The 14,648-nt window shown below is 36.6% G+C and overlaps 1 long non-coding RNA gene across 2 annotated transcripts in view; it reads left to right on the forward strand.

Annotated features, from left to right (window-relative positions):
* Positions 1 to 14,648, forward strand: part of LOC131918707 (uncharacterized) — a 51,526-nt gene that overhangs the window by 18,188 nt on the left and 18,690 nt on the right. The window lies entirely within an intron of this gene.

Consider the following 14,648-nt stretch of genomic DNA (forward strand, 5'->3'; position numbering starts at 1 on the left):
TAGAAGGCCCCCAGGCAGTGGGACCAGGACCGTCCTTGGTGCATGAGCTGGCTTTTTGGAACCTTTTTGGAGACACTTTGCTCAACCTTGGCACAGGGAGGAGGGGACTGGACCTGCCTCAACTGAATCTACCAGGCTGGGCTGACTCCTCAGGGGAGACCTTGCCTTGGAGGAGGTGGGAGTGTGGGGTGGCTTGGGGGGAAAGGATGGGGGATGGGAGGAGGGAGGACAGGGGAGTCTGTGGCTGATATGTAAAATTAAATTAATTATAAAATAAAAATATTTATTAAAAAATTAATAGCAAAGTTAATGCAATTTAGTTACAACAAGTTGAACATCACCTTTGGATGTTGGCAACTGTATCACAGTACCCACATTTTTCACAAAGAGGAGAATAGTGCCTTTAGTTTAAAAATCACATAGTTCTACATGTTAAACATACATTATAATATACTGGTTATAAAGCATGCCTACCTCTTTAAACTTGAGGTTTATACTTACTGAAATGGATAGCCAAAGAACAGGTTCATAGGATCCTATTTCTCACTTTAATGTCAATTGACAATACAGTGGTGTTCTTTAGAAATTTCCTGAGATGAGACTCCCCATAATAATGTAAATACGAGAAGACTTACAGAAAAATTGAGGCATTCAGTAGCATTCATGGTGAAATAAAGCAAAAGTAAAAATCAGTCTAGTAAAACCTTGTTTGGGTTTTCAAGGTAAAAACAAACCTCCTCATACATTTATGTAAACTTATAGTTTTTTCAAGAGGAAAATTTGTCAAAGAAACTGTAAATACAAAAACTGTCCACATACATTAACTTCACAACTCTGCCTCTGATGTATATTAGTAGCATTTATGTGCAGAACAATCAAAGAATAGTTTATAACATCAAAAGCCTGGAAGCAAATAACTGTCATATGGCAAGGCACTGGTTAGACAAATAGTACTGCATTTATATTAAGAATATTACATAGTCATTAAAATAAATGAAGATAGATATTGGTTGTGACAATCTGCAAAAGATTGTGTGTATAGCATTATACTATTTTAAACAATTTACATTCCTCATTTTGTACAAAGGAATGAGTGCTCATAAATCCTTAAATATACAGAATAACCGAAATTATACAAAAACTAACAAGACAAATTTGCCATTGAAAGACAGAGTGTTAGATTTAGAAAGGAGACCATTTTATAGTTTCTGTGGTATTTACATTTTAGTTTTATGAACTTATTTTTTTCATTATATAAGTAATTGATTTATAACCACTGTACTTGATCTACTCTTAGTTTACAATGAAAGCCTCAGGTGAACTGCATCCACCTAAGTCCCACCACAATTTAGAGAAGTTTCATTTTTCTACAGTTTCTCCAAATCCAAAATTTTAACAAAATATATTATAAATAAACCTCTTGTACTATTGCCTATTACATAATATGCATCCAATAAACAATATTACTGGCACTCTGTCTTTATTTAATGGCAAAATCAATTTTATAATTTCTAAGATTTTAAACTACCATATGGCTACACAACTCAAGGAAGCATGGAGGATTATGAATCAATGAGAGTGATACAAACTTGTGTTGACAATTTGAGTTGTAGAAACAGCTGCAGTTTAAAAAATTACACCAATGTTTATTTCTCTGAAATACCAGGAACAGCCCTTCTGCAGAACTGCTTTTATAAACAGTATTGCTTTAGGTAGTGGGATAAATTATGTCCCAGAATTCTACAGAGCATATCCTTGTATGTTCATGTGAACTCTTAAAGCACAGAGACAGATTTTGGTGAATTCTCAACACTGTTGATGACAGATGTTCACAGAGGCTAATATTTTAAATTTAATTTAGGCAACCACTTTTCATAGGAATAATATTTTGATAATCTTCTATTCACTCAGTTTTGGGGGCTTATAATTTTAGGTACTGAATGGTTACTAAGAGAACAATGTTAAGAAACCACATGAAACCATCCTGCTACTTTTGAAGAGTTTATATTTTTATGTTTTGTTAGAATTTAGTATGAGAGCTGAGGGAAATAAATACATAAAATTAGAAAGTTTTATAAATTACAAGCAATAAGATATTTACAAAAGCATTTTTTAGTATTTAAAAAGCAAGTCCACTAAATCACTTTTAATAGAAAAAAAAGTTATCAACATCACTTTCAGCCTTTGTATTTTGCTTTCCAATAGAAGATGTAGTAGAGATCCTTCAAGGAGACACTGGCTGTGGTTGATATATTGTGCACCCCAATAAACTTATCTGGGGGTCAGAGAACAGAACAGCCACTATATTAAACATAGGTTTAGGCAGTGGTAGCACATGCCTTTAATCCTAGCATTCCAGCAGCAGAGATCCCTCTGAATCTCTGTGAGTTAAAAGCCACGCTGGAAACAGCCAGGCATGGTGATACACACCTTTAATCCCAGGAAGTGATGGCAGGAAGCAGAAAGGTATATAAGATGTGAGGACTAGGAACTAGAGCCTGGTTAAGCTTTTAGCTTTTAGCAGCATTTCAACTGAGATCCATTTGGATGAGGATTCAGAGGCTTTCAGTCTGAGGAAACAGGTGAGGTTGGATGTGGGTGTTCTGTTTCTCTAATCATTCAGCATTCACCCCAATACCTGGCTCTGGGTTTGTTTTTATTAATAAGACCTTTTAGGATTCATGCTACAATTGGCAATGTCATTCAGTAGATGTGCTGAGACAAGTGATTTTTGTCTTGCAAACATTTTGATACCCCAACAATATGGTCTTCTCAAAGCTGACAATGCCCTGAACATCCTCAATATTGGAATATTTAGAAGGAAACAGCAACAGTTTAATGTGACATTTTATTGTAACACACAAGTGTTATGACCATGAATTTATACAGAAGATAATGTAGATTCTGACAATACAAAAATAGTTATTAAACATCTAATGTATCTGTTATTGAATGATGAAAGAAAAAAAGAAAGGATAAGGCAAGCTTGCCCCTCAATTTGTCCATAGCACATAAAAGCAGTGATACACACTTAGCTAACTGCAGGTGAATGAGGATGTGGTACTGCTTCTTCTGAGACTCCTTTGCTAATACAGAGGAGAGTGCTGTTAATCATGCCTCTCTACCTGGTATTGCAAGTAGTAATAGTAAAAAATTCACTATGAGCTTGGAGAATGATTGCAAATGACAAGCAATGAATAGAACAAAGGAAAGGTTTGAGAAAAGGCTGAGAGAACATTAAAATGCACATGCTTCCTCCTGGACATAGCGAGGCAGAATAGAATACAGGTACAGCAATTAATCTGTCTATTTGGGTAGATGTAGTTGGAAAGGGAGGCTGGGCCCTGATTATGTGTTATTTAAATTTCTGTGGTAGGTGTTGAATAATTCTTGAAGTCATATGGAAAATGAAAGACAGAAATCAGATTTAGGAAGGCTTTTCCATCTAGTGACAAAGACCATTCTCAGATACTTGAGAGACACAGAACATCTGGATGACTCCAAAAGCAAAAAGACAGAGCACTATCAGTCATAATTCCTACTATAAATAACTATGAGGTTATTCGGTCATTTAAGGGCAGTATAGGTAAGAAGGTGAAACAGATGTGGAAGCTTCCGATGGATGGAGGTTCTAAGGTTTCTAAGAGCGATATAATTGGTGCAGTCAGGATGAAACGTGAAATTTAGGAAGGTGCCTTTGAGTGATGAGGCTCATCTGAGGCATTGATAGATGGGTGGAAACAGAAGCCATAGCACTGGCTAGGATGGGTGGAAGGGGGCACTCCCGGTATTCCTTCACTAGGAAATAAGGTTTAGTAATTCTGCAAGCATTGCACAGTAATAAATATATAATGTATTTTTTCCACATTTTTTCTTTTTTTTATTTTATTTTGCAATACAATTCAGTTCTACATATCAGCCACGGATTCCCTTGTTCTCCCCACTCCAGCTCCCCTCACCTTCCCCCCAGCCCACCCCCCATTCCCACCTCCTCCAGGGCAAAGCCTCCCCCACGGACTGAGATCAACCTGGTAGACTCAGTCCAGGTAGGTCCAGTCCCCTCCTCCCAGGCCGAGCCAAGCGATTCTGCATAGGCCCCAGGTTTCAAACAGCCAACTCATGCAATGAGCACAGGACCTGGTCTCACTGCCTGGATGCCTCCCAAACAGATCAAGCCAATCAACTGTCTATGAGCAAGAATTGTTGAGACCAAGGTTGGATAAAGCACAGGGACAAATAGCCAAACGAATGGAAACACATGAACTATGAACCAATGGCTGAGGGGTCCCCAACTGGATCAGGCCCTCTGAATGGGTGAGACAGTTCATGGTATCATTTTTTAACAGCTGAGTAATACTCCATTGTGTAAATGTACCATATCTTTTTTTATCCATTCTTCTGTTGAGGGACAGCTCAGTTGTTTCCAATTTCTAACTATTATGAATAGAACATTGATGAACATGGTTGAGCAAGTGTCCTTGTGGTAGGATGAAGAGTCTTTGGTGTATATGCCAACAGTGGTATGGCTAGATCTTGAGGTAGATTAATTCACATCATAAAATTAATTTGGTAATGTTCTTCTGTTTGTATTTTGTGGAATAATTTGAGGAGAATTGTCATTAGTTTTTCTTTAAATATCTGGTTGAATTCTGTGCTAAGGCCATGTGGTCTTGAGGGTTTTTTTTTGTTGTTGTTTTCTTTTGTTTTTGTTTGTTAGGAGACTTTTCATGATTGTTTCTATTTCAGTAGGGCTTACAGGTCTGTTTAAATTGCATACCTGATCTTGATTTAACTTTGGTAAGTGATACTTACGAAGAAAATTATCCATTTTCATTTAGATTTTCCAATATAGTGTAGGACAGGGTTTTTTTTTTAAAGCTGGATTTCCTCAGTGTATGTTGTTATGTTCCCCTTTTCATTTCTGATTTGGTTAATTTGGATATTCATTCTCTTCCTTTTAGTTAATTTGGATAAAGATTTGCCAATCTTATAGATTTTCTCAAAAACCACCTGTTTTTCTTATTGATTCTTTGTATTGTTTTCTTTGTTATTGACTTCAGTTCTGAGTTTGATTATTTGTTGCTGTCTACACTTTTGGGGGGTTTGATTTCTTTTTTTTTGTTCTAGAGCTTCCAGGGATATTTCCTGGAATAATTGCTGGTATAAAATCTTTTCCATTTTTGTTTGTTTGTTTGTTTTGTTTTAATGTAGGCCCTCTGTGCTATGACCTTGCTCTTATTTGCCTTTATTGTGCCCCATAAGTTTGGGTATTTTGTGTTTTCATTTTCATTAAATTCTACAAAGTCTTTAATTTTTTAAAAAAATTTCTTTCTTAATTAATTTTTCATTCAGTGGAGGGTTTAGTTTCCATGAGTTTGTAAGATTTCTGTTGTTGATATCCAGCTTTAATCTGTGGTAGTCTCAGAGGATGCAGGATCTTATTTCAATTTTCTTGTATCTCATAAGATTTGCTTTATGTTCAAATATGTGGTCAATTTGGAAGAAAGTTCCATGAGGTGATAAGAAGAAGGTATATTGCTTTGTGTATTTGGGTGAAATGTTCTTCAGACATCTTTTAGGTTTGCTTGGTTTAAAATGTCTGTTATGTTCAGCATTTTTCTGTTTAGATTTTGTCTGGATGACTTATCTGTTGGTGACAGTGGGGTATTGAAGTCTCCCACTACCAGTATGTCAGAATCACAATGTGATTTAAGCTGTAGTTGTGTTTGTTTTATGGATTTTGCTGTGGGATGGTCTGTATGTCAAGTGTGTTGCTGATTGGTCAATAAATAAATCACTGATTGGTCAGTGGCCAGGTAGGAAGTATAGGCGGGACAAGGAGGAGAATAAAGCTGGGGAGTGGAAGGCTGAGAGAGAGACACTGCCAGCTGCCACTACAAACAGCATGTGAAGATGCCGGTAAGCCATGAGCCATGTGGTAAGTTATAGATTTATAGAAATGGATTAATTTAAGCTGTAAGAAGAGTTAGCAAGAAGCCTGCCACGACCATACAGTTTGTAACCAATATAAGTCTCTGTGTTTACTTGGTCGAGTCTGAGCGGCTGTGGGACTGGCAAGTGAGAGAGATTTGCCCTGACCTTGGGCCAGGCAGGAAAACTTTAGCAACAGATTTGGGTGCTCTTGTTTTGGGGGCATAGATGTTAAGAATTGAAACATCATCCTGGTGGATTTTTCCTTTGGTAAGTATGTATTGTCTTTCCCTAACTCTTCAGATTAGTTTTGGTTTGAAGTTTATTTTGTTAGCTATTAAAATGGCTATACCAGCTTACTTCTTGGGTCCATTTGCTTGGAATATCTTTCCAAACACTTACCCTGATATAATGTCCATTCTTGATGTTGAAGTGTGTTTCTTGGATGCAGCAGAAGAACAGATCCATTCTGTTAGTCTGTGTCTTTTTATTTTAGAATTGATACCATTGATGTTGAGATAACAATGACCAATTATTGGTGAGATTATTAAGGCCACTCCATGTAGTTAAAAGGGTGGTTTATTTTGTGGGATAACTTACAAGTGAAGGAATAGGTTACAAGGTCTGGGAAAGGTGTAGCACAGTCCGGCAGTGTTTTCTGGAGAACTCTGCTTGGTCTACCTCCAGCATCCAGGGTCCAGGAACCAAGAGAGCCAGCCCATCCAGATCTCGGGTCTTTAGGGTCCTCTCTTGGCCCCACCTTGTAGGCATGACAGTTACTGAAGCCTCAATGGGGGTTGGAATGCTGGAATGGCTACCCACTACAACCAATAATTGCTGATTCCTGTTATTTGGTTGTTGTTGTTGTTGATGGTGGTGGTAGTATGTATGTGTTTCCCTTCTTTTGGTTTTGCTACTGTTTGATTATTTATTCAGTGTGTGTGTGTGTGTGTGTGTGTGTGTGTGTCTGTGTGTCTGTGTGTCTGTGTGTGTCTGTGTGTGTGTTTGATTGTAGTTAACCTCTTTAGTTGGAGTTTTGCTCCTAACACCTTCTTTAGGACTGGATTTATAAATAAACACTGCTTAAAATTTGGTTTTATATTGATATGTCTTATTTTCTCCACCTATGGTGATTGAACGTTTTGCTGAGTATAACGTTCATAGTCTCTTAGAGTCTGCAGCATATCTGTCCAGGCCCTTGTGGCTTTTAGAGTCTCCACTGAGAAGTCAGGGTGTAATTCTTATAGGTCTGCATTCATGTTACTTGGTCTTTTTCCCTTGTAGCTTTTAATATTCTTTCTTTGTTATATAAATTTAGTGTTTTGATTATTAACTATGAAGGGAACATTCTTTTCTGGTCCAATCTATTTGGTATTCTGTAAGTTTCTTATATCTTTATAGGCATCTCCTTCTTTAGGTTAGGAAATTTTTCTTCTATTACTATGTTGCAAATATTTTTCTGGGCCTTTGAGCTGAGATTCTATTCCTTTATCTATTCCAATTATTCTTAGATTGGGTCTTTTCATAATGCCCCAGATTTCCTGGGTGTTTTGTGTTAGTCATTTTTTAGATTTAACATTTTATTTGACTGATATATTCATTTTTTCTATTGTATCTTCAATGCCCAAGATTCTCTCTTCCATCTCTTGTATTCTGTTGTTGAAAACAACAGAAGCTTGCCTCTGTAGTTTCTGTTTGAAGTCCTAAATTTTTCATTTCCAGAATGCTTTCAGTTTGTGTTCTTTATTGCTTATATTCTGTTCTTCAAATCTTGAACAATTTTATTCCATTGTTTGTCTATGTTTTTTAAAGGATTTACTTATTTCCTCTTTCAGGACCTCTACCACTTTCATACAGGCTGTTTTAAGTCTTTTCTTGTGCTTCAGTTTGTTGGAATATTCAGGGCCTTCTATGGTAGGATTGCTGGGCTCTAGTGAAGACATATTGCTCTAACTGTTAATGATTGTGTTTTTATGCTGATGTATAGCCATCAGGGGTTGGGAATATTATAGTTCTAGGTTCTGATATCTGGCTTTGTCTTTGTTGGGTGGGTGTTTTGTTCCTTGGTTTCCTTTCTGGATTTTAGGAAAGTGTGGTGGCTGTGTTGCCTGGTAGGAAATGCTCTGTGAATCTGATAGGTGTGGCCATTGGGAGGTCCAGGTATAATGTGTCTCTGGGAACTGACACTTAGGAATGAAAATAGGTTAGGGGGTCTGAGGGGTTTACAAGAGGGAATAAAGCAGAGTGTTCCACCAGGATCTGCTTATTTAGTCTTCTTGAGCATGAAGAGAGTTCAACCCAGAAGGTCTGCTATAGCACTGGGCATGAGACTGGGCGATTGAGTCAGGAAGAATTCAAAGAGAGGTGATGATCTAGTCAGTCTATCTGATTTCCTGGCAGCGGTAACTTGTGGGTTAGCAGAGAGAGCTTGCTGTAGTTGGGGTCTGAGATAAAGCAAGGAGTATGGAAGGGAGGTCAAGAGGGGGAAAATCTATGGGATCCACAGGGGATATGTGCAGGGAAGGAAGGAAGGCTGCAGCAGCGGTTCCTGTTGAGATTGGGGGATTGGATTTTGTGAAGGTCTTAAGTTAGCTTTGGCCTGTTTCTTTGGCCTGCTCAGGTGGTGTGTTCTCAGGGAATGTCTGCTGGTACTGGAGGCTAGGATAACAGATGAGATGGGCGAAGGAGGGCTGGAGGAGAAGATCTTTGTGACCTACTGAGGATGGGGTCAGAGAGGAAAGGGAGACTGCAGCAGGAGTTCTACTACAGAGCTGGGCCACTTGATCTTAAGGAGCAGAAGGAGAGGTAAAGATCTCTCTCCATTTTATACTTGAGACTGTCTCTCACTGAACTTAGTGCTTACTAATTGGCTAGACCAACTGGCTAACCTGTCTTTGCCTCTTCCACCTCTGCCTCCAACACCACAGTGCTTGAGCTATAGACCAGGGTTACCATGACTGACTTTTTCTGTGGATGCTGGGGATCCAAACTCAGCTCTTGCTGTGACAGGAAGAACTTCACCCACTAACCCATCTACCCACCCCGTCTTATATTACTTTTCAATCCACTAGTTTTCTTTTTTACTTTCCCCATGTGCATGAATATTATCTTAATCTGTTTGTACATATGTAACAAAACACTCATGACTTCATAACCAATAATGACAATTCTTCACATTTCAGTGGGCTGAGTAGCCAAAGGGACATCTGGTGATATTTTATTTGTATTAAAATGTTATTGTATGTTAATAAATAAAGTTGCCCGGGGGTCGGAGCTATTAGCAAGCCATAGGAAAGCAGGGCAGTGGTGGCGTACACTTGTAATCCCAGCACTTGGTAGGCAGAGCTGGGTAAGTCTCTGTGTGTTCAGGGATACAGCCATTATTGGACACACAGAGACTTACCCCCGGGCAACTTTATTTATTAACATACAAATAACATTTTAATACAAATAAAATATCACCATAGACATCAGTTTCTGTGTCTCATGAGGGTTGGTCTGTTTTCAGGATGGGGTTTTGAATGTTTGTTCTCTATATGGGAACAGTGCTGAGTCCTCATGTGGCAAAATATGGAAAGGTGAAAGACTGAGTTCATGAGATGTCACAACTCACCTGTATATACTCTCATATTTTAATCGTGATATAAAGATGTTACCATTTACTTATACCACATTGGTATAATATATTTCAACACATAAATTTTGGAAGCAGTTTATTCATTTTGCTAAAAATGATTCTTACATCTAACTCAGTGTGTGGCATACAGTGTGTTCTTAATAAATTCTTCATCACACACATATGGCATTCTTCATGTGATATAGAATCTAGAATTTATGCTAAACATTTTAACCACCAAGAGAAATTGAATTAAACATAGCTACTATCTCTAGTCCTCTTAAAAAGAAGACTATGTGTAAACATACAAACATCATTTGTTAACAAGTTATTGTTAAACTTAACAGAGACTTAGTATCATGATCAAAATAAAAATGAAAAAATATCTTATTGTTTATGGTGGCTCAACTCATAACAAAAAGTTTCAATTAATTTTTTTATCAATAGAAATGTTTTATTGATAGTTAAAGAAATAAGAGGAAAACTTTTCATAGGTGCCATAGAACTTGAATCTAATCTGGTGTTGGTTTGAAAGTAAGTCATGCTCACTCAATTTAAATGAATTTCTTGGATTAAAAACTATCTCAAGTTCAGATACTTGATTGACTAAGAGAATGCTATAAGAATAATGGATGGCAATAAACAGAAAAACTTTATGAGGAAAGATGAATACAGAGTTTTAGATACTTTATTGAAATACTTAAAAATAATTACATAATGAAATTTAATGAACTGTGTGCAATTATTAATACATTTTAAATATTCAAAGAATAGTAATTAAATTTAAAATGTAGTCTAAGAATGCAAGCTAAAGATAAAGAAATATTTTCATAGTTATATTTGAGTAAATGTGATTTAGGTAAAAGCATAGATAATTTAATTACTTCAATAAATATAATCAGATGCAAAATTTAAAATACACAAACATCTATCAAGACAGGAAATATGGATGGAAATAGTTAATGAATAGTCCATATAATTAATGTAAAAGTGCTAAATGCACAAATTGCATACTTATACTTTTCAACCTAATCATGCTTAGTTTATTTATATGGCTAGTGTAAAAAATTTGAATCACTTTTCATAATTTTTACTAATTTTGCTTTGCTCTAAAGAAAAAGTAAATGAAATCAATGTTTAACTGTATTTGAAGTGATATAATGTTGACATTCTATGATGTGTGGAATAATGTATAGAGATTGTTGATCACATGGTACTTGTGAATACCTATACCTTTTGAATTTTATGCATCAGTTAATTTTTTAAATGTTAAAAGTGCCCACAGCAAAGGCAACACATGATGATTTAGCAATATCAGAGGCAGCTCTGTGCATCAGCATTTAACCTGGCCAAGAAGCCCACAGCCAAGCTTCCCGGAGTAGTGTGCCGAGTGTGTGCTGTCTGCTGTCTCCATTGCCTCTCAATCCAGAGATAATTCAGGAGCTCTTAGCTTACTGGGTAGCTGGTTTATATTTCTATTTAGGCAATTGCTTTATAGGATTTTTTTTCATATACATGGAAAAAGACTTATAGAATATTAGAAAAATATATGAAAAATAATCAGAAGAACTACTATTAGTGAAATTACTAAGGCCACTCCACATAGTTAAAAGGCAGGTTTATTTTGTGGGGTAACTTACAAGTGAAGGGATAGTTTACAGGGTCTGGGAAAGGTGTAGCGCAGTCCAGCAGTGTTCTCTGAAGAACTCTTCTCGGTCTACCTCCAGTGTCCAGGGTTCAGGAACCAAGAGAGATGGCCCATCCAGATCTTGGATCTTTAGGGGTCCTCTCTTGGCTCTGCCTTGTAGGCGTGACAGTTACCGAAGCCTCAATGGGGGTGGTACTTCTAGATCAAAGCTGTAACGACTACCCACTACATCCTACTATTATCCATTAGAAGAAAACAACATTTCAGTTGATAGTTGAAGAACAAATGTGTGTGTGAGTAAGTATGTGTACACGAGTGTATGTTCATGTTTGTGTGTCTGTGTGTGTGAGAGTGTGTGTATGTGTGAGCATACATGTGTGTGTGCCTGTGTGTGTAAGCATGTATGCATGAGAGTGTGCATGCATGTGTGAGCATGTGTGTGTGAACATGTGTGTATGTGTGTGAACATGTGTGTGAGTATGTGTGTATGCCTTTTCTGTGTGCCTGTGTGTGTGTAAACATGTGTGTTGGGAAGAACAGGATGGTTAACTCAATGAATGGTAGGAGGTGAAGAGTATTGATAAAAAGGGAACAGGTCAAAGATGAAGCAAAAAAGTCAGTTGCTGCACTATTTTTACTCTTAAATGTAATGTTGTTGTAAGGCTAATTTCCAGACTATTGATTTTCTTGCAGAATCTAATTTCTTCTGTGCTTTTTCAGTTGGTCTCATTATTTGTTGTTTCCATAATCTCAAGAAATGTACTATCAGCCACGTTTTGCTGTTGCTTCCATGTCTGTTCCTTATGTTTGCCCTTCTTAGAAGAGCACATCAATTTTCCACCAGCTATGGAGAGATGTACAGGTCTCTGCTGTAGTCTAAGGTTTGTAACGAAGGTATTGAAAAAGAGGAAGGGAAGAAAGGAAGGCAGAAAGGGAAGGAGAAAGAGAGATGGGGAGATTGGGAGAGGAGAGAAAAAGAGAGTGGGGGCCTGGACATTATTGCCAAGCTGCAAACTTTCTGGTTTACTCACCAAATGGAATTGCAGTACCTTTGCTATTCATGTTTATAATGTTTTTCAAACCAATTGACTCAAAATATCCACGTGTTCCTTAACTAAGCAGATACCGAGTCTCTGTTTTGTACAAAGAGGAATACAGCATAAATAGGAAATGAGAGTAGAAGGTTATTGTGAATTTTCTCCCCACCCATAAGTGTTGTGGCAAGAGAGCAGTTTCCTTGGAAGACTAAAACCATAGAGCAGAGATATGTCATCCTTAAAATCACTCACACCTTTTTGTCTGCATCTGTTGAAGTACACTTCAATAAGTCAGTATCTCCAATGGATGGCATCAACATAAACAAAATGACCCACACACAGCATAACAAGTATACAAACCTACCATCTGCACACTGCTTCTACTGATTCTATTGACAAAAAATTACATAGCATTTGATTTTCTTATAATGTCCAAGAATATTATATAATTTTGAAGTGCTTGATTTTCAAGATGCCCCAAGGATCAACTTATTATGTTTGTGCTAAGGAAGGCTTAGGTCATTAAATCTGAGAATATGTGTATATGATCATATATACTGGCAAGGCTTCATGGTAAACTGACAGAAGAATACTCTTGACTCCAATTGCAAAGTAGTTTATATCAACAAATACAGCATGGCAAATTGTATTTTCTTCAGCAAATATAGTAATGATTCAAAAGGTATTGTTTATGGCCCAACATTCACCCCATCGTTATTGCCATCAATCACTTTTACATTCCAATTAGCCTCTCTGGTCTATCAGTTCAGCTCTCCCATTAAGATATAAAATGCAGAATTGTATCATTATAATGATAGAAAACATGGCAATGTGTGGCTAAAAATAAACAAGACAAAGATTTGCTAACTGCTTGCTCTGTTTGCCACTTCTTTTCTGCTGTAGTTCTTTTGCAAAAATGTGAAAGATAACCATATTGTTAGTAGTCAGAAAGTTTTCAAATAATTAAATAGCTATAGGAATAAATGACATCATCAGCATAAGAATATGGTATAATAATATGATTATGGAAAGAAACGAGGCTCATTTCTGAGTTCTTATTGAAACGTCATCAGCCAATCTCAAGAAAATAGTAATTCTTTTCATTCTTTTCAAGCAGAGGATAGAAATTAGAAATGGAGGATGAGAACAATCTCTATTAGGCAAGCAGACAGCATGTTCTTTCATCTCAATGCTATTACATTTCATCTAACAAAATTACATAATTCCAAAGAAAGGTGTATCTGAAAATGATCAAACTGACCATCTCTAAAATTGCAAATGGTATTATGTCCACATAAAGCATATAATCAATGGCATTCTTGTCAGAATTTCTCAGAAGTCTATTTTACAAAGGGTTCTTTCAAATTGATGTCAAAGAGTTTTCAAAAGAAATATTGCTTTTTACCAATAGCTAGTAATGAGAGTAGTTCAGCTCATGAAGCCACATAGTACTATCTATGCTACCTGGAATGAAAATTGAGTTAACTGAATAGTATATTTAAAATTTTACAGTCTTGTAAAATAAGTATTATTGGTGTTTTATGGGCTTGAAAAGTAAGCTTTGGGAATGTTATAAATTGAATTAAAGTCATATTGTGAATTATATAGCTGGCATGAAGTCATTTATTCATTTCAATATTCAATGCATATGTACCCTAAGTTGAGCAGCATAGTACACATAGGAAACAGTCATTAAGTATGCAGAAATATTATTGTTACTATGACACATACTGTGATGGTAGAGAAAATAAACATGCTAGAAAATAATTTTTCTAAGGAAAGAATAAATATTATTCTTTAATTATAGCTCATTAATGATAATTTTGAAGAGAATATAACATAAAAGCCTTAAGAAAATACCAAAAATATTCTAGAGACAGAAATGAGCTGTTTATATGTTTGAGGAAGACAGTTCAATTGGAGGGTATAGGGGTTATATGAGAAAATTATGAAGAACCAATGTGTTTCTATACAACCAACCAAATTAAAAAGTCCAATATTGTCATTACAACCAACAAATGATAGCAGTGTTCTGTACAGGTGTCCAGCTGACATATAGAGATATTACCAATTTCTTCTGCAGGAAGATAAGACAGCTGTTTGCCATATGGCACACTGGCTGACTGTGGCACACTCAGATAAAAGTCACTAATTGTCTTTCCGGAAGTTTTGCAAGAACTAGTGTCATGAATGTGAACATGGGTATGATGGTGTGAACATGGGTATGATGGGGTAAAACTTGTATCCTGTCACACTTTTGCCTTTGCCATTTATTACCCTTCACCTAATTTATGAAATATGCCTCCTTAATCACCTCTAGCTTCTCAGGTCTATCTGCCATCCATTCCCACACATTAAACTTATTACTAAACAAAAATTTATTTCCTAAACAAAAGTTTGCTCATGGAACTCTTAG

This window comes from Peromyscus eremicus, chromosome 8b (assembly GCF_949786415.1).
Source record: "Peromyscus eremicus chromosome 8b, PerEre_H2_v1, whole genome shotgun sequence".
NCBI lineage: Eukaryota > Metazoa > Chordata > Mammalia > Rodentia > Cricetidae > Peromyscus > Peromyscus eremicus.